This window comes from Branchiostoma belcheri, unplaced genomic scaffold, assembly GCF_001625305.1.
Source record: "Branchiostoma belcheri isolate BF01 breed outbred unplaced genomic scaffold, Haploidv18h27 scaffold14, whole genome shotgun sequence".
Classification (NCBI taxonomy): domain Eukaryota; kingdom Metazoa; phylum Chordata; class Leptocardii; order Amphioxiformes; family Branchiostomatidae; genus Branchiostoma; species Branchiostoma belcheri.
Genome location: NW_017802824.1, coordinates 2,466,121 through 2,487,346, shown reverse-complemented (window position 1 = coordinate 2,487,346; position 21,226 = coordinate 2,466,121). Strand labels below are relative to the sequence as shown.

Below are 21,226 nucleotides of genomic sequence, written 5' to 3'. Positions count from 1 at the left end.
CCCCCCCCGAAAGTTACATTTTGTATACAGTCTCAAAAGTCTCACACAACAACACATACCTTCATCCACAGGTAAATATACGGTTTGCACAATGAGCAGTTCAATCGGTGTCCACATCTCTGTATGCATGACTTGTTGCATCTTCCTAATTGTCCACAACTACGAAATCTCGTTGATTACTGAATATGTGTCCTGACTACCACGGTGCAATGGATCTCCTGGAACATGTAACTTCACATGTAACTGTTCGTTAACAATGAACCTAACTGGAAACATGACCTAGCTTCAAATGCACACCCTCCAAACATTTATCAAATCCGTCGGGTTTTTTTGCCTTGCACGTTCAAATTCAGATTCAGAGAAGAACATTCATTTGGATGTTGCACTTATTCCGATGTGTTTGCTGCGATGGAAGTTTTTTTTCTGAAGATGCATGGCCCTCAGCGACTCCAAAGCTGCATTGTTATTCCATTGCGTTGTTGTATTTAGAACTTTGGTGACACACCCCATCGTTAACCATTAGATGAAGCCTCGGGGTGTTGTATTGAGGGGTTCTGGTTACTTCTGGAGGATGAGATGGCGATGGGGAAGGGGACGGGGAAGGGGATATCTGAAATGGCTCCATGGAGCCGGGAATCTGTCGACAGTTGTGCGGCACGCTGTACAGCGGCCGCGCGGTCGTCACCGTAAACTTCACCTTCTCATCGTCCCTGCAGCAAAGGTACTGACGGAAGTAGGTTTGAAAACTTTTGCTGGAGAGGCAGAGCGCGAAGGGGTTGACACAGGAGTTGGCGTACATTAGAATTTGGGACACCGCCATGCCATAGAAGTGGACGTCCGGAGGAGGGTAGCAAGGGTACAGCGCAAACCATCGCCACAGGTTGAATACGTGCACGGGAAGCCAGCAGAGAGCGAAGATTCCCACCAGGATAAGCACGGTTTTAGCCACGTTCTTCCGGGTCTCCATCTGCCTGACCACGGAGCTGTTCCTGCCGGGGATGTTTCGGGACGTGACGAGGAGGTGCCGGGCGATCAGGATGTAGAACGCCGCTATGGTCATCAGGGGCACGCAGTAGAGCAGCGCGAAGTGGGCCATGGTCTGTGCACGCGGGTACACGGGCATAAGCTCGAGGGAAAACGGCATGCAGGATTTCATGGTGTAGTTGGTGTTGTTCTGAGACATGACGATGACTTCCGAGCGTACCACGTCCGCGATTCCCAGGGACATGCTGACGAGCCAGATGCCAACGGCGGCCACTACGGTGCGGCTCAGGGCGTGCTTCCGCCGGATGTTCATGGTGTTGACGATGGCCTGGTACCGATCGTGGCTCATGGCCGTCAGCGTGAAGATGGACACCCCGATGGACGTCAGTTGCATGAACGGCGTCAACTTACACATGACGTTCCCGAACTCGTACTCCTTGAGGAAGTACATCGCCACCGTGAACGGCACGCAGGTCAACATGACCATAAAATCCCCGATCGCTAGACTCGTGATGAAGATATTAGGGATGTTTCTCATGTTCTTGTTGGCGCAGACAGTCCGGATGACGGTGCCGTTTCCCAACAGTCCCGTCAGGGCGATGACGGTTAAAATCGCCGCGACCACCACCTTGGTCCACTCGGGTGGAGCGGCCGAATCGTCCGAGCAGCCCATGTCCGCGTTCCCCATGTCTGCCGTCCTCCTCTGTTGCAGCACAGTGAGTCTGTAAAGTAACGTTCGTCCCGCACAACTTACTATTCCACACGTGCACCACGTCACTAGCGCCAGTCGTCTGAACTTCCTTCTGTGCCCGGTGAAGGCAGGTGGGTGTGTTATTACGACACACGGGGGAGGGACTCGCCTTGCGCTTGTGCAGATCTGATAACCACGACTCAACCCTCACCGTGTATCGGTAACTGATCAGAACAGTTCACGGAATCAATTCTACGGTTTGCTGCAATCCCCGACCTTACGAATTCTATCCGGAAGATTTGCCAAGATATCGCAGGTATTTTATGCCCTCACGTAGCTAGTAATCTTGCCTGCGATGACACGCCCTCACTCAGTCGTCACCTATTCTGCAATTCTCGACCTTGCAAAGTTTATCCGACGGATTTGCCAAGATATTGCAACGATTTTATATCCTCACGTAGTCATCTTGCCTGTGATGAGTCTGCGATGACACGCCCTCGTCACCTATGCACTCAGCTTGCGTCGTCGTCCTTACCTGAAAAGGATAGGGATCACAATCGATAAAGATGAGTCAATAACTTACAATGCCGAATTCCGTGGTTCATTTTTGCGGCCAAATCACTTCAAAAGCCGTTGGACAATGGGTAGGAACGGCTTGAGGCTTTAGTGACTGCAGGTGAATATACGCGTGCGTTTTGCTACATGAGGAGGGCGGAATAAAGCCGTATATCTAGGCTAATGGGTCCGTGCGGTACCCAGGACCACGCCATGGGGTTTCACTTCACACAATTGCAACTTAATGCATCTAGTAAGTATGCGCCTGGGACGGAGTGTTTACGTACTGAGCATTTCAAATGTGAAAAGCTTTTTTCGTATAGTGCTTAAAGTAAAAAAAAGTTTTCTTTTTCTAGTCAAAATTACTTACGACACCCCCTCATTTCATCATTAATTTTGTACCAATTATCATATATATTCATAGTTAAGGTAGCAGATTCATTCAATATGTGAGAACGTGTCTCTTGGTTATTAATCACTTAATCAGTATGAACCCTGGTTCCCCCGTTCGTTGCCGGAAATCCTCAGTCTTCATTAAGTATTGATCATGCGTTCCTCCCCAATTACGTATCATCTTCGAGTCTTTAAGTGTGAGGACGCAAACAAGTCATCAATATCGTCTAAATACCAGATAAAAATATAAAAAAATCCCACTTTTCTCGTGTCCTTGACAATCAATTTACTCTTCCCACCAAGTTCTTTATAATCAATTCTGGAGGAAATCCACCAAAGACGATAACCAAATTCGTGGCCTTGGTTCTTTGAGGAAAACTGCTCTTTGATCCAAAGAAATGTTTTATTCCACGAGGTTGCATGCGCAATGGTAACTGTCATATTTAAGAGCTTATCTTATCTTTCTCCTTTTGTTTTAGACTCTGGGGAGCAATTATAAGTCATCCCTAACGTAAATGTGTTGAAGATGATGAACTAGGAATGATCATGAAGATTTCCCCTGTACGTATTGATGCATAGTTGTTACACGTTAAAAGTGACCCAATCACCATTTTGGACCTTTGTATCATCATGGGCATTGCGTAACTTTAAAAATCAATATTGTATATATTACATACACTCATGCTAGTTGCACCCGGGCCTTTCTTACTGGTACACTGGTGCGATCGAAATCTAAGTCCACATAATGAATAAATGAATGAATGAAGACCTTTATTGTACCAGTTTGCAATGAATATATACAATGTACAAGCTATTGCTAATTCTATATGGACAAATAGTCTAATAATTACGATAAGTTGGCTTCTCGCTTCTTAGTAATGATGTAGATATAAGTACAGATGTGTTTTATGATCGAAGGTTTGTCTAAAGCCATTAGAAATATGAACTTATCTGTGTTGCTAAGATGTATGAAATGGGGAAACATACATTGCAATAGTTTATAAAGCTCAGCTCTCTCTTCGTTGTATGAACTACATTCTAATACAAAGTGTTCCTCATCCTCTATCCTATTTAGATTACAATACCTACATATTCGTTGTTCCAGGGGAGTGCGGTTATGGCGTCCGGTTTCAATGTGTAGTTTGTGGAAGCTTATCCTGAGTTTAATGGAGAAAAGAAATATGCGCCTCCCATGCCTATATGCATTTCAAACTTCAACAACTTGAAATGCTTGGCTAACAATTGATTAGATTTCCCAACTTCCAAGTGTTGTTGTAGCTAGTGCACCTCAGGGTCCCTGTGGAATGTCTCAATTGTGTCTTTTTCGAAGGCAATAAATCACAAAGTTTCCATGTAATTGGACATTGCTACGTCCACGCCGCTCGGGACATTTTTCACAATCTGGCGGCAATTGCCTCCAAGAGCGGCCGGTGGCTTCCTTCACTTTATCGGGGTGTGATGATAGATGGCTTATGCGTACTCTTCAAGCAGATTCAGTTCAGGCTTCGGCGTAATTTTGACGCGTTTTTATCGTGTTTTCTTTTTTTGCACCGGTATCTTTTTACACCAGCCGTCGGGTGGCTTAGAGAACACTGCCTGGCCAATTTGATACTGCCTTGGCAATTTACTCTTTTAATATCTTTATTTGCATGTTCATGCCCATAGGGCTAAATGCATACATCAGAGTATGATGTTACATGCATATCATACTGAGTAACACCATGGTGCATAGGACGGAGGGATAGAAGAATGTATATTCTGTCTAATCCACGACGTGAAGACCTGTTGATGTATACGTACTGTAACTACCAAAAGATTTGCCTGGGAATTAGCTAATACGAGAAACACAATGACTTTCTGGTATACAACAGTGCACAGTACGTTCTTATTTGATACTGCTAAGAAGCATCTATAGCTCATAATTTTAGGGCAAATTCCCACTTCAGTGATAGACTCGTGCGCCAGTCATGTGGCACAAATGGTATTTCCCTTTCTGGACGAGGAAAGCGTTGCTATAAGAGCATTATATTATATGCGCTAGTGACTGAGCTGTTTTAAAAGTGCTAGTGATAGTCTTGCTGTTAATAAAATTGATATCTATCTTGTGGTATTTCTGAAGTTTAAATTGTTCATTTGTTCTGAGTTGAAAAAGTTAACGTTATTACACTATCCTTTCTGGCTCAGTCATTCCTTGTATTTTGTGTTCGCACAGTGTGTTCTTACTGCTAAGAAGCATCTACAGCTCACAGTTTTAGATGAAATTCCCACTTTAGTGATAGACCCATGCGTCAGTCATGTGGCACAAATGGTATTTCCCTTTCTGGACAAGAAAAACGTTGCTATAAGAGCATTATATTATATGCGGTAGTGACTGAACTGTTTCAAAAGTGCTAGTGATAGTCTTGCTGTTGATGAAATTGATATCTATCTTGTGGTCTTTCTGAAGTTTAAATTGTTCATTTGTTCTGAGTTGAAAAAGTTAACGTTACTACACTATCATTTCCAGCTCAGTCATTCCTTGTATTTTGTGTTCGCACTGTGTGTTCTTACTGCTAAGAAGCATCTACAGCTCACAGTTTTAGATGAGATTCCCACTTTAGTGATAGACCCATGCGTCAGTCATGTGGAACAAAATGGTACTTCCCTTTCTGGACGAGGAAAACGTTGCTATAAGACCATTATATTATATGCGCTAGTGACTGAGCTGTTTCAATAGTGCTAGTGATAGTCTTGCTGTTGATAAAATTGATATCTATCTTGTGGTATTTCTGAAGTTTAAATTGTTCATTTATTCTGAGTTAAAAAAGTTAACGTTACTACACTATCATTTCTAGCTCAGTCAATCCTTGCATATTTGTTGTTCGCACTGTGTGTTCTTACTGCTAAGAAGCATCTATAGCTCACAGTTTTAGATGAAATTCCCACTTTAGTGATAGACTCGTGCGTCAGTCATGTGGCACAAATGGTATTTCCCTTTCTGGACGAGGAAAATGTTGCTATAAGAGCATTATATTATATGCGCTAGTGACTGAGCTGTTTTAAAAATGCTAGTGATAGTCTTGCTGTTGATAAAATTGATATCCATCTTGTGGTATTTCTGAAGTTTAAATTGTTCATTTGTTCTGAGTTGAAAAAGTTAACGTTACTACACTATCATTTCTAGCTCAGTCATTCCTTGTATTTTGTGTTCGCACTGTGTGTTCTTACTGCTAAGAAGCATCTACAGCTCACAGTTTTAAATAAAATTCCCACTTTAGTGATAGACCCATGCATCAGTCATGCATGCGGGGCAAATGGCATTTCCCTTTCTAATGGACGAGGAAAATGTTGCTATAAGAGCATTATATTATATGCGCTAGTGACTGAGCTGTTTCAAAAGTGCAAGCGATAGTCTTGCTGTTGATGAGGTTGATATTTATCTTGTGGTATTTCTATAATTTATTTGTTCTGAGTTGAAAAAGAACAAAAGTTAACGTTATTACACTATCATTTCTAGATCAGTCATTCTTTGTATATTAGGTGTTCGCATAATACGTTCTTACTGCATCTATAGTTCACAGTTTTAGATGAAATTTCCACTTCAGACATAGACTCATGCGACAGTCATGCGGAGTAAATGGTGTTTCCCTTTCTAATGGACGAGGACTATCTCTGCTATTAGAGCATACTTCAGCATGTCCTGTTGCTCTTTCACTACTTTCAAAGCATTATATGCGCTTATAATTGAGCTGTTTCAAAAGTTCTAGTGATAGTCTTGCTGTTGTGGTACGTATTTCTTAGGTTTATTTGTTCTGAGTTTAAAAAAGTTAGCGTTCTTACAATATTCATTTCTAGCTCAGTCAGATCATTCGCTTGTATTTGATGTTTCCCACTATTATACGCGCTACTAAGTGAGCTATTTCAAAAGTGCTAGTGATAGTCTTGCTGTTGATGAGGCTGATAGTTATATTGTTGTATTTCTAAAGTTTGTTGGTACATGTTGAGTTTTAAAAGTTTAACGTTCCTGCACTAACATTTCTAGCCCACTCATTCCTGTTCGCACTGTGCTTTCTTACGTAAAAAGCATCTACTTTTAGATGAAATTCCCACTTCAGTCATAGACCCATGCGACAGTCATGCGGGGCAAATGGTGTTTCCCTTTCTAATGGACGAGGACTGTCTCTGCTATTAGAGCATACTTCAACATGTCCTGTTGCTCATTCGCTACTTTTAAAGCATTATATGCGCTTATAACTGAGCTGTTTCAAAAGTTCTAGTGATAGTCTTGCTGTTGTGGTACGTATTTCTTAGGTTTATCTGTTCTGAGTTTTAAAAAGTTAGCGTTCTTACAATATTCATTTCTAGCTCAGTCAGATCATTCGCTTGTATTTGATGTTTCTCACTATTATATGCGCTACTAACTGAGCTATTTCAAAAGTGCTAGTAGTGATAGTCTTGCTGTTGATGAGGTTGAGAGTAATATTGTGGTATTTCTAAAGTTTATTTGCTCATTTGTTCTGAGTTTTAAAAGTTTAACGTTCCTGCACTATCACATCTAGCTCAGTCATTCCTTGTAAATTTGGTGTTCGCAAAGTGTGCTCTTACTGCTAAGAAGCATCTACAGCTCACAGTTTTAGATGAAATTCCCACTTTAGTGATAGACCCATGCGTTAGTCATGCAGGGCAAATGGTATTTCCCTTTCTAATGGACGAGGAAAGCGTTGCTATAAGAGCATTATATTATATGCGCTAGTGACTGAGCTGTTTTAAAAGTGCAAGCGATAGTCTCGCTGTTAATGGGGTTGATATCTATCTTGTGGTATTTCTATAATTTATTTGTTCTGAGTTGAAAAAGAACAAAAGCTAACGTTATTACACTATCGATATCATTTCTAGCTCAGTCATTCTTTGTATATTAGGTGTTCGCACAGTACGTTCTTACTGCATCTATAGTTCACAATTTTAGATGAAATTCCCACTTCAGTCATAGACCCATGCGGGGTAAATGGTGTTTCCCTTTCTAATGGACGAGGAAAATGGGTCCATGTCTTGTTGCTCTATCGCTGCTATTAGAACATTATGTGCTGCATACTGAGCCGTTATAAACGTGCTAGTGGTAGTCTTGCTGTTGATATTTATCTTGTGGCATTTTTAAAGTCGATATTTTGGAATCGTTGGATTCGATGGAGTTGGAAAAGTTGAATATCTTACACTATCATTTCTAGCTCAGTCACTCCTTGTGTATTTGGTGTCCTCACTGTGCATGTTGTTGAGAAGCATCTATAGCTCACAGTTTCAGATCTAATTCCCACTTCAGTCAGTCATGCAGGGCAAATGGTGTTTCACTTCCTAATGGACTAGGAAAATGAGTACCTCTACTCCATGTCCTATCGCTTTTCGCTGCTATTAGAGCACTATGCGCTACTGAACTGTTTCAGAAGTGCTAGTGATAGTCTTGCTTTTAGCGAAGTTATTGAATTTTTAAAGTTGATATTCAATTTGTTCTATGTTGCAAAAAGTCCCACCCTCAAGATAAGTACCCGGATACTCTTATCATTTCTAGCTCTGTCATTCCTCTCGCTTTTAAGATACGTTCCCACTCTATTATTTCTCGCTCTGCCATTCGTTGTATCTGGTGTTCGCATCCGCATGCAGTTGAGTGTGGAGCCAAAATGTACAAATGATACAATTTCGTTTCTCGCTTCGGTGTACAAAATCTTGTTGGGAGTGACTTGTTCGCCACCCTACAACCACTCTCACATAGGCGTAACGTTGCAAGCATTGCGTTATTTTATCGCTACTTCCACCGTAAATGCTCCGTGGAACTTCATTCGCTAGTGCCCCCACTTCGAACATTCTCAGCAAGGACACGTCTTGCCACTTCCACTGAAGCAAATCACCATTTCTTCCTCCATTCACCACCTCTTAGGAGGAAGTTCTACGCTGAAAGCTTCTTTCCCAGAACAACATCACTTTGGAATAAGCTACCTCGTGATTGTTTCCCCTATGAGTATAACCTTAAACTTTTCAAGTCTAACAGACGCTGTGCCAGAGACACGGAGAGTCCGTTCGTATCTGCTTGATGAGTTTTGTTTTACTCAACATGTGGTAGAGAACTCTCTGCCCCGATAGGTCTGATTAGCAACTAAATCAGACGTAAAACCCAGATAATGAGTCTACATAGAATTCCTGGGCCCATTGGACCTCATCAAGAGCAATCACGTTCAAACCTACCAGACCTGCCATGCCTAATTAACCAAATAATGGGGCACTATGTAAAATGTTTGTGTCAGAAAGTGAAATATTTTTCAACCTAGATAATCTTCATGTGATTGTAATTTATTTGCACTTTACATATTTGTGCAATTATGGCACATTTCTGACATTTATGATTGGCGCGTTTTCCAGCTTACACCCGTATGGTGTAATACGAGTTTTTACACTTACACTGAATGGTACTTGCAATGAAGTAGGGTGGCCCATATATGGGAATTCCTTTTTTCACATAATATATGGAAATTCCTTTTTTCACAAATGAATAGAAAATTGACCTTTATTTTTGAATCGTTTAATGCTACATAATGTCATTATACACTTTTAAACGTTCAGTGGCCGAGGAAAACATTAAAGAAAGTCAATGTTTTTATCATTTTTACATAAAGTTGAATCTGTCTCATCACACTGCAGATTGATATTCATAGTGCACTAGTGTACGAATGCGAATATTCGCTGGCTTAAGATATGCGATTGATTCCATTTTCTATGGCTGTGCAGTTTTTGGCAGACTACCGAGCACTACGTTCTGCGCTACTTGTTTTCACGTTGTTTTCAAGCAAGACTGGTGGGAACGTAAAAAAAATTATCCAAATTATCCGAGCTATTTGCGAATGTCATTTTGAAAGGAGGTTTCTAGATTGAGAATAATTGACGTTGGCGCCAAAATTGTACAATTCACATACAATTATGTCCGAAATATCTTATTACCCCGTTTTAAGATAAAGACGTTTGTTTTGGTGAGACAGCTATATGCTTCCAATTGTTTTTGGAGGAAGTATGCCTTGAACAATTAACCATATAGCTAATTGCAGCATGCATGTTAAACAATGTACCTTCACTTTGCATCTGAGGCATTATGTTACATACAGTGTATCGACGTTTGAATTAGTTATCCATCAGCAAATGCATGGAGCAATTTGTTGATAGCTAAAGCAATTGTTAAAGAAAACTAGTACTTGCCTTGTTTTTCATTACGATGGTAAGTCATTGATTAATTAAAAGAGGAAAATTCGCCAACCAGTAAATGAGAAAGCTGAGGCGAATCCATGAAATGTCCTAAGGCTTATACTATAAGTCCCATCCGGCTCAAACATTGCCGTATATACGCGCTCCAAGGCAAACTACCTGATAGTTGCTAAGCTTAAGAGATTCTCTGCTCGAAACTCGCCATACCAAAGTAAATGCTTAGCTACTTACATGGCCCGAACTATCTGTTCTTGTAGTATACAGCGATAAGATAGCGGGACTACATATAGTGAAATGTAGGGACTACATATATGGAAATATCGGGACTACATATAATTAAGCTTTATAGTGAATGAAGCAAAACTATATACCTAAAACGAATTACCAAACCTCCAAGCAGATCTTTTGGTGGCTGCAATATGCTAGTATCAAATTGTCTAGACAGTGTCATTGGCAGGACAGTATCCAAAACCTCTAGAAAAAAATACCAGTGAAAAACAGAAAGCCCAATTAATTAGAAGCGCCTATAACACACGTCAAAAATAAGCCGAAGCCTAAACCTCTGTTTGGACAGTAAGAAATACCGACAACTCTCTAAATTGGTTGTTTCATATCAATTGTAACGTAAAAACTTACCGTGGTATTCTTGACGTCTTCACTGCGGATGTTCACACCGTTTTCCAGCTTCGTCTACCCGGCTCTAAAATCTCCTTGTTGTCGCTAGCGGTTTTATATTCTTCTGGTGACAGCGGGAGCACGTATGAGTGAGCCAAGTCTTCCAGCTCACTGCTGCTCACGGCGGCTTACTTATTTTTAGCATACATCAAAAATAGATCGATCTTCTCTTTGACGTCACATCCGCCGTGAGGGGAAGTGTCTTAATCCATCCCCTTCCAAGTTGGGAGGAAAGTTTTCTCTCTGAAGTACGATATAGAATTACTTTCTAAGACTTTCTTAGTCGTTGAACGTTACGATTGTACAGGGGCTGGGGATGTGAAACTTTAAGGATTGAAAGTATGACATCGTGCAGTTGATATCTCTTGGAGGGGGGGCATTTCATTGAAATCGACGACAATTTCCGGGAAATGACGCAGATTCCCGTAACTAACACTGTGTTTCCAGTAAGAAAATGTGACTTTACATTTGAACTTCAATGATGACATCCGTCTAGTTTACGGAAGGGACTAATGATACAAAATTTGCAACTTCTTTGCTGTAGAGGAATATGGTAATGTCTGCCTTTGTGAATACTAACTTTATGTTTATGTTTATTAGGAACTCCATTAGTAGTTGGTCTGTGTCGAATGAATATATGATGGGATTGATGTGTAGGGGATAGGTGGTTATGTGACAATACCGCTACATTCCCGGGGTAATAGCAAGTAGTGCTGCACGTCTCAGTAGTGTGTGTGTCACCAGTGGTAATAGAGTCGTGCGAGTTAATCACATCCATAAAGGCGTTAACAATGACGAATGTTCCGTTGCGAATCAAGACCCAGTTATCATTAGTCCCTTCCGTAAACTAGACGGATGTCATCATTGAAGTTCAAATGTAAAGTCACATTTTCTTACTGGAAACAGTGTTAATTACGGGAATCTGCGTCATTTCCCGGAAATTGTCGTCGATTTCAATGGAATGCCCCCCCCCCCCAAAGAGATATCAATTGCACGATGTCATACTTTCAATCTTAAAAGTTAACTTTCACATCCGCAGCCCCTGTGCAATCGTATATCGTTAATCACATCCATAAATAAAGGCGTTAACAGTGACGAATGTTCCGTTGCGGCTCAAGACCTACTTAGTGAACTAGACGGATGTCATCATTGAAGTTCAGATTTATAAATGAAATGTAAAGTCACATTTTCTTCCTGGAATCACAGTGTTAATTGCGGGAATCTGCGTCGTTCCAGGGCAAGTTCCTAATAATCATAAACATAAAGTTTATATTCACAAAGACAGACATTACCATATTCCTCTACAGCAAAGAAGTTGCCAATGTGATTTAGATAAAATTGAGGATGAATGTCATAATTTGTCGTTGACTGTGCATTATATAGAAATGAGATAGATATCCTCTATAATTGTATACGGGATATGTTTCCCAGTTTTCGAAATTTTAGATAGAACAGAAAACTTATTTTCATCATGGATTTTCATAATTAGTAAAACCATGTATTATAAGCTCCATATATGTTCATACACCTACAACTGTTTAAATTATACATATTAATCGAACCGGTAGGTAGAAGTGCACATTAGTATGTATAGTGTAATATCTCTGTAAATTTTGTATAGTGAGATATTGCTGTGCTTTATACATGACCTGTACATATCTCATAGGAGCATAAATGTATAATAAAAGTATTTCATTCATTCATTATAATGGTGACTAAACCCACGTAATGGAGCTGTCTGCTATGTTCATTTAAGGATACTTTCAAGCAACCGATGAGTGACAGCCATGTTATACTTCTTCAGACAGACTTAAGAGATAATAAAGAAAGAGCTATTCTTTTACGGCAATGGTGTCACAAAAGGTGAATCAGAAACCACTCTCTTTAATGGATTTGTCTGACGCAAAGGCGGCTATTTCAGACATAGATATTCTTTAAGGAAATCCCTTATTAATAGCATACATCAGAGTGATATCTAGAAGCTTAACTTAAGCAACTTATGAGTTCGAAAACTATTGTGCACAGACCTAGATAATGTAATGGCTCTATTATACTTGAAAAATGTTTGGAAGCAAAAATCCCTTCTTCGTATCATATATCAGAATAATATCAAGAAGCTAAAGCAACTTATAAGTTTTAAAGCTAATGAATCCCTAAAACATTTAATGGCCCCATTACACTTGACAAATGTGTGCAGACGGAAATCAGTCACATGCATATATCCATAGTTCTCACCAGACTGTTTGAGCGTAGGGGCCCCTACGCTGTGACTTGGACCCCCTACGCTGTAATTTAGCCCCCTACACTGTCTTTCAACCAGAGTAGGGGTGTTTTTTGGGTGCAGAAGCTTCATAAATCTTTTAAAAAATGAAAATGTAACTTTGGAATGAAGCTATAACAAAGGGAAAACAAAATCTGTCCCCCAGTAAGCAAGAAAAAGTGTCTTAGGGGGTTATGAGTTACAAAATTTTTCAAGGAAAATATCAGACCCCTTCTTTTTGGGACTCGATGCGCGGAGAAAGTTGCCCTCCTATACCCGACCCCTACGCTGTGAAAAAATCCTGGTGAGAACCCTGCATATATCAGAATGATATCCAGAGGCTAAAGCATCTTATGAGTTTTAAAACTAATGAGAGAATTTTAAAACCGATGCATCGATGAAGCCCCAAATCATGTGGGCTCCGTTATACCAGAAAATAATGTTTACAAATGAAACAACTTGAAACAAAGCAAGTAAATACATAAAGGTTTCTAATGAACAGTCCATGCTTGTGTCACATGTATCAACACTAGGATTGTTATGATTTGATTTATATGTACTTTTTTATATTAAGGAAGGCTCTCTACTTCGCCACAATCTCAATACAGCCATAATATTTCCTGTTCTTTGTAGTCACCTCATGTGAAGTGTTTCTTATTGAAATGCTGCTCACACACCCACTGGGCTTTATCCCAAATACTTCAAAGCTTCTACGCAGGGCACAGAACATATCTTAGACACAACATGCTAGTTTGAGTTTTGAGTCTGGAAACAATTTATGAGTCCACGTCGCCCACACTGTCTCAATCAAAAACTCACTCACCATCGAGTAAATTTGTTGGGCATTGCTGTTGAGCCAAGCAACAAAATAGTTTCATCCGTCTGCATAGTAGAAGTTTGACTTTTACTGACACTTTAGTTAGAGACACTGGAATTCAACATGACAATTCAGAAGATCTAGAAGTAATGCTTGATTGGGCTATGTGGAGTGACATATATACTAGATTTTCCCAACTGATAGATGATGACGATGATCTCCAAATGTGTGCAAACGCGTGTATGAGGTACTGTTTATTAGCAGACCTTATTATTGTACAGAAAAATAATCCAGTTTGCAAACTTTGTTATACAATCAGTAAACAAAGTTTCCAGAAGATACCCCTCTATCTTGCATGCCCGGTTATAATAACCTACTGTAACCTACAATTCTGTGAGAATTGTTTATTCCTGAAGTGTTAAATTAGGTTTACCGCTACCGACTATCACACTGATCAAAAACGAAGGCAGACTAAACAAGATTTGCTGCATCCAATATCTAATGAAAACCCAGCTAGTCTTTCATTACACGATAAAAGGAGAAGGCTTGCTCGGCGTTTCCACACCGATGACTACATCACAAACAAACCCTGAGTTTCTGAATGTGTCCCGGCATGTGTGAAAAACACCACCGCGGCTGTTATTGAAGATGGCACGGGGAACAGAACCGTGAAATCCGCAGGAAATTGCTGCCGAAGGAGTTGTTTACCGAGTGTTGAGGTTCTGACGTCCGTTTCCGGGAAGTTGTGTTTCCACCTCCACCTTTAGTGACCCTATCGTTTCTTCAAGGTTTCTTATGTTTATTTTCCAATCACTGCATAATCTTGCCAAAAAGCAGTTACTCAAGCAACTGGATATGATTTTGGAAACGATATGATGTTTCCAAAATCATATCTAGTTACTTCACTGCCTTTTTGCTTATCTTATTATCACAGTAGACAAGTTCTATTCGTGTTGACAGGAAGCTAATTGTGTCCCAGATAAAGGACCAGGAAACTAAACAAAAACTATAAAGTTTCAAGCTAGAAGTTCACTCTGTAAGAATCGGCACATCAGAGTATTTGTTGATTCAACTGCAGTAGGCAGGTTTTATTCAAGTTTTTTTAAATACTTTATTGACAAAAATACAGAAAACATTACATACAGTGTGACACATTTTTGTTGGCAAGAAGTTATGTAATATCTTAAACAAAGTTTTGCAGTTTCGTCTCAACTAGTCGACTTGGGGCAACGAAAAGTCGAGGAATTACATCCCCTTGAAAGATCCTCTAAATTATGTACATTTGTTTTATTCAAGTTGTCAGGAAGCTAACCAAGAAACTAATAACAAGTGTTAAGTTCCAAGCTTGAAGTTTACTCTCGCATGAAATTCATAGCGCTGTCTTTTTCTAAGAATTGGCCCATCAAACCAGAGGTTGATCGACGTTCTGAGGTCTGGTTCCAGGAAGTTGTGTTTCCACCTCCACCTTTAGTGACCCTATCGTTTCTTCAAGGTTTCTTATGTTTATTTTCCAATCAATGCATAACCTTGCCAAAAAGCAGTTACTCAAGCATCTGGATATGATTTTGGAAACGATATGATGTTTCCAAAATCATATTTAGTTACTTCATTGCCTTTTGGCTTATCTTATTATCACAGTAGACAAGTTCTATTCGTGTCGACAAGAAGCTAAGTGTGTACCAGATAAAGGACCAGGAAACTAAACAAAAATTATAAAGTTTCAAGCTAGAAGTTCACTCTCATGTCCAAGGTCTAAGAATCGGCACATCAGAGTATTTGTTGATTCAACTGCAGTAGACAGGTTTTATTCAAGTTGTCAGAAAGTTAACCGAGACACTAATAAAAAAAACTTTCAAGCTTGAAGTTCACTCTCGCATGAAATTCATAGCGCTGCATTTTTCTAAGAATTGGCCCATCAGACAACTTGTTGATTTGACCACAGTAGACAGGTTTTATCCATGTTGACAGGAAGCTAAGTGTTTTTAAGATGAAGGACCAGGAGACTAATAAAACTTTCCAAGCTAGAAGTTCACTCTCACGTGAAAGGCTCAGCTCTCTTTCTAAGAATCGGCGCGTCAGACTACTTGTTGATTTGACCACCACAGACAGGTGTTATCCATGTCGACAGGAAGATAAGTGTGTACCAGATGTAGTATCAGGAAACTGATTAACTCCCCATAGCCCCCGAAGTGAAGAGAAAACATACAGCCCTTTGCTGCTAATCAGGTGGTGCATGGCCTTTTCACCTCGGTCTAATCAACCCCTTGGGTGGCCTTCGATTTTCTTTGGCGAAAAATAATCGCCTCGAGGTCTACAAAGCATCCTCGTGTGTCTTTTAATAGTTCCGCGGGTGGAAAAAGCAATTAGTGGGAAACCATGGGTATCGATCTACTGACCTTGGTGTTCCTCGTGAGACTGTATTAAAACTTTGCGGGGTACCTCTGCGTAAGAAACAATGAAAAACGGTCACTTCCAATTTTTAAAGAGATTAACTTTCATGGCCCCCCCACCCTCCTTTTTGAAAGCCCTCTGAGATTCAAAATGCCCATGGATGTAAATATGTAAAGTTTCATATGCCGTTAGAAATTGCAAGATTTTGCTATATATATAATACGATACCTGATGTACACATGTTGTCGTGGGAGTCTAATTGATTTTACACGTGCTTTCAAAAAACGTCATGTATTTCTAGAGGCCGTACATTTTCATGGAACTTGCTGTTCCCCCCACCCTCCTTTTTGAAAGCCCTCCGAGATTCAAAATGTTCATGAATGGAAATATGTTCGTTTTACGTGCCGTGAGACATGACAAGATTTTCCTATATATGTAATATTTTTGCCTGTAAGGTATGCCGTATGAGAGCTAAATCTGTATGTAGTATTCCTATGAGAAAAATTGCCCTTGAATGATCGTTAAATTGGAAAATTTCAGACAGTTTTTGGAATGGCGAACTCCTTATCCTAGAGGATTTGAATTCTAAGCCAATTTTGATGTCTAGTTCGACAATTCAACCTCTCAAAGGAAAGAATATTGATCCATTCGTTAAAGCTGAAGCATTTCTTGTTGGGTGGGAGAGGGTACAGGGGTCAATCTCCTTTCAGGGGTTTACTGGCGCGCATTGATAGTCAAATTATTTGACTATTTATTGTTTCGATCCTGCCACCTACCGTTGCATCTGTGATCTTGCAAAGTCAGTCTACTTGGTAATCGAATCCTTGAACTTGAACGTTTAATTGATGTATGTTAATGTAGAATCATTTTATAGACTAGTACGTTTGTAAATTCAGCCCTCCAATACGGCTGACAGGAGGCATGTATGTATTTCTGCTGACATGACCGGTCTACTTCTACTACTTCTACTACTACTTCTACTACTTCTACTACTTCTACTATTTCTACTTCTTCTACTACTTCTACTACTTCTATTATTTCTACTACTTCTACCACTTCTACTATTTCTACTACTTCTACTACTACTTCTACTACTTCTACTACTTCTACTACTTCTACCACTTCTACTATTTCTACTACTTCTACTACTTCTCCTACTTCTCCTACTTCTACTATTTCTACTATTTCTACTACTTCTACTACTTCTACTACTTTTACTGCTACTCTCACGAATGGCATATCCGGTCCCCAGGTAAAACAAATTGGGCATCCCAAGTGATAGGATTCATCGGCAGGAAAAGAAATTGAATGATGCTTCCCTTACTTCTGGAGACAGAAATGTTGGACTGAGAGATGCAATGAAAAAAGTTCAAGAAAATGTCACATGCCCGTTCCACGTGAGGTAGTAATAATAATTAAACTGCAGAGAGGAAATTAAGTCTGTGCTATCAAAGCTACCTGCTGATTAAACTGTCAACTGCAAAGGAAATTGTTCATTCATTTTATCACTAACTCGTTCATATTCAACGATAACTAACGCACACATGTTGTCGTGGGAGTCTAATTGATTTTACACGTGCTTTCAAAAAAGTCGTGTATTTCTAGAGGCCGTACATTTTCATGGAACTTGCTGTCTGAGTGTTATTCGACAAGAATATGCGTGGGCATTTGGTGAAATATATATAACTTGCCATTGCACTGATTTCTACTGAGTTGGGTGTGTGGTTGCCATTTGAGGTACCTTCAATGTTATTGTGCTTTATCTTAAGTTTTCGTGACGATACATTTATTGCACCATTGAACAATCTAGTCATCAGTAGTCTCACCAACTCTTTGACAAAAGGTACGTGCTCCCTCCAGTACGCTGTACATAATATTATTTAGTTTGTAAACCTACTGCTCAGGTACAATGAAGAGCTCGCTGACATATCTGTTGACGTTAGTGCTCATAGTAACATCGGGGGATGCCAGGCGCGCAAAAGTGCTGTGTCGCGACCAAAACAGGTTGAATTCTATACTTAATCTGACCAGAGGTGACATCACCGAACACCTTGCTGAACATTCGAGTTCCGATGGACAGAACAGAATAAACCTGCGCTGCAAAGGCATTGCTAGGATTGTTGATGGCATATTCCTAGAGGGCGATGACATAGCATATCTCAACCTATACGGGAACAACATAAAGAACATCGGGTCGGGGGCTTTTGCGGGACTTGGAAAACTGTTGCTACTGAACCTCGGTAGCAACTTTCTGACGACATTGGATGATGGTGTGTTCTCGGCATTGCACTCTCTTCAACAACTGCTTCTAGGCAATAACCGCATCACTCGAATTTCTCCAAACGCTTTTCGTGGCCTGTCGGCCTTACAAAATTTAGAACTGTCCGACAACTACCTTGTAGAGTTCCCGCTGGAGGCAGTGTCTTTGATTAGCAGTTCAGTACTGAAGACGGTCTCCGTTTCCTCCAACAACATCTCCGAAATCCCGGCAGGAATCGCACGCTTGCCTGCCGCAGTTGTGCACCAGTTCGCCGGCAACCCACTGAGGTGCACCGGCAGTATTAACACCGCGAGACCGTCCCTACACGTTGTAGAATTCCTCGATTCCTCTGTGGTAGGACATTTGGAGACGTGCGTGGTACACGAAATTGCCTGGCAAGCTCATGGTACAGAGGCTCTCTGGCACCGCTTCTCTTACCAGAGGAACTGCAGGGAAGTCAACCCCAATGCCACCGTCCGTTCTCCAACTATAACTATTCTCAAAGAGGGGAGCGATGTGTTGTTGCCATGTGGGTCAAATAAGGAGAGCATACCCACTAGATGGACGCGTAGCTTTCCCGATGAAACAATTTCGGTGAGGAACGAAAGTTCTCCGCTGCTACTGAGGAACGTGATGGCACAGTCGTGTGGTCTGTACCGCTGTATCACGGAAAAACGTGAACCTATAGCGCACGGAATGGTCAAACCTCCGATAACTGTAACGTGGAGGGACATACTTCTGTGTGTGGAAACACCATCGACGTTTTGTGGAGAACCGAAAATTACGTTAGAAGAAGGGACGTCATCCAGTGGACCCAGCGAAACACCAACAACACCGGAACAGGTGGCAACAACAGGCACTGCAGACAAGTCATTCTCGTCAGGTTTCCACGTTGCTGACATTACGGCTACATCTGTGTCACTGCGGTGGTTTAACAATGGCAAAGACTTGATCATTCGCCGTAGCGTTGTTGTATCCGGGATTGGGACCAAAAGGCAAGTATACCGACTACAAGGAAACGAGCCTGTGTCAGTTTTAAAAGGTCTGACTCCCTCGACTCTGTACAGTATCTGCGCCGTCGTTGTTGCGTCGAAAGGGGAGACAAAACGAATTGAGATGAAACGGCTTGGATGCACACAGGTTCGCACAATGGACAAAATGCAAAGTACAGACACAAGCATATCTTTCAAGAAAGCTATCATTAGCACAATAGCTTCTATCGTTTCCGTACTTTTTGTCGCGTTTGTTTGTGTGATGGGGAAGAAAGCTTTACTTAAACTTCGTGCTACGAGATCTGGGACACAGAAAAGAGTACGCGCACGTGGCGCTCTAGCGTGTAACATGGTCGCAAATTCTCACTACCAAAGACCACACGAAGACGACGCCCCAGACGACGCCCAGAGACTAGAACGCCTGCAAGAATTTGACGATGACATCAGAAGACTTGAACGTCTTCTACAAGCAAGTTGTCGCTCCAATGAAACGGACACATGTGTCGAGACCTCTACATCACCACCCCACGCGTATGTTCACTATCAGGCACCCAGAACTGGTGGCTATGTGAATGGGGAGTTCAACTTGAGAGAGTTAAGTACGGAAAGGGCTTTACTAACGTACCGAAAGGAAGTAGCAAAGGAACGTTCGGCAAAAACCACTTACAACTGAAAAAAAACACACATAACATTACTACTTAAAATAGATGATTGACACCAACATTGTAAGGGGCAAGTAGAAATTAGACGACAATAATACGTAACAAAATTGACTAGCGTAAACACGAACATATTACTGATACTGTTATATTAAACACCAAGCACCTACCAATGTTTAGCATGAAAGAGTAGTGAACAACGTTGACGGAGCCAGCCGAACATTTGGTGCAAGGCAGTTCAGTTTAGTCTTTATTTCGTAATACCTACCAATTTAAAAACTATTTCTTATCATAAGTTTGATAATTGATAGATTCAACGCTACGTGCTTTGTGCCTAGGCGCCTGAGTTTTGAAGTTAGAATCACTGCTGCTGTAACTCACTAAATATGCATGCTAATGGTAAAAGTTGGAGTGATGTTCGTTGTACTACCAGTAGCAAGAAGAGCATATATTGATTATAGTGCGAATATCCTATAATAGCTTCAAGTGACTATTGAACTATATTTGTTGGGGATTGTATGCTGATATCCATCACATCAAAACCAATTTCTGTGTATTAGTATTTGTGTTTGTGTTTGAAATAAACCAATGATATATATATAGTATGTCGCCAAATACAAGCCATGTTTGACTGTGGGGCATATCTGTGCAGTAGCAAATGTTCGGCCCTGCAGCTGTAGTGCATGTATTTCTTTCTGTCACATTGGAAAACATTACTTAGAACACCCACACAAAATGTAATTTTTCTTATGAAAGAAGCCTCCAGACAAGAGACCGAGTGATTGTTTTCCACACGTAATTATAATTATTGACAGGAAACTAGTCTGCCTCTCCGTAACTACACTGTAATTAAAATATATAATGTTTACGTTTTCAATTACGTACAGTTGTTGTTGTAATGTTCCTGATTGGGTCTAAACGTGCTGTGAATAGAAATTCACTATATTATATCAGAATATATGTGCTTTTTCAAATATTTCTCTACTCTTAATACTTGTGTAATTATACTATTAGGTTAAATGGTTGCTAGAAATAAGTACTTTCGAGATTTTAGATTGTGTAGTCCTAAAACATAACGGATTTTGAGTAAGACCGGACTAAGAAATGATACTATGGTATCATTTTCTATGTTAAAGTCATCCAATGCAATTTTAGGGAGGCAAAACTGGAAATATTCTAAATATTGACACATATTGACGCACACTGTTCCACATTAGCACATTTAAATCAGTATTTCATACTTTAGGCTTTTAAAACTGCTGAAGCAAGCCCCAAGATTAGTCCTTTATTTCCTGGGTGGTACCCTAAAAAATCAATGCAGGTCCTTC

At 40.5% G+C, this 21,226-nt stretch overlaps 2 pseudogenes; one reads left to right on the top strand and one right to left on the bottom strand.

The window, feature by feature from the left end:
* Positions 1–463: 463 nt before the first annotated feature.
* Positions 464–1,672, bottom strand: LOC109464540 (annotated as a pseudogene).
* A 643-nt stretch (positions 1,673–2,315) lies between these two features.
* LOC109464539 lies at positions 2,316–19,912 on the top strand (annotated as a pseudogene).
* The last annotated feature ends 1,314 nt before the right edge of the window (positions 19,913–21,226 follow it).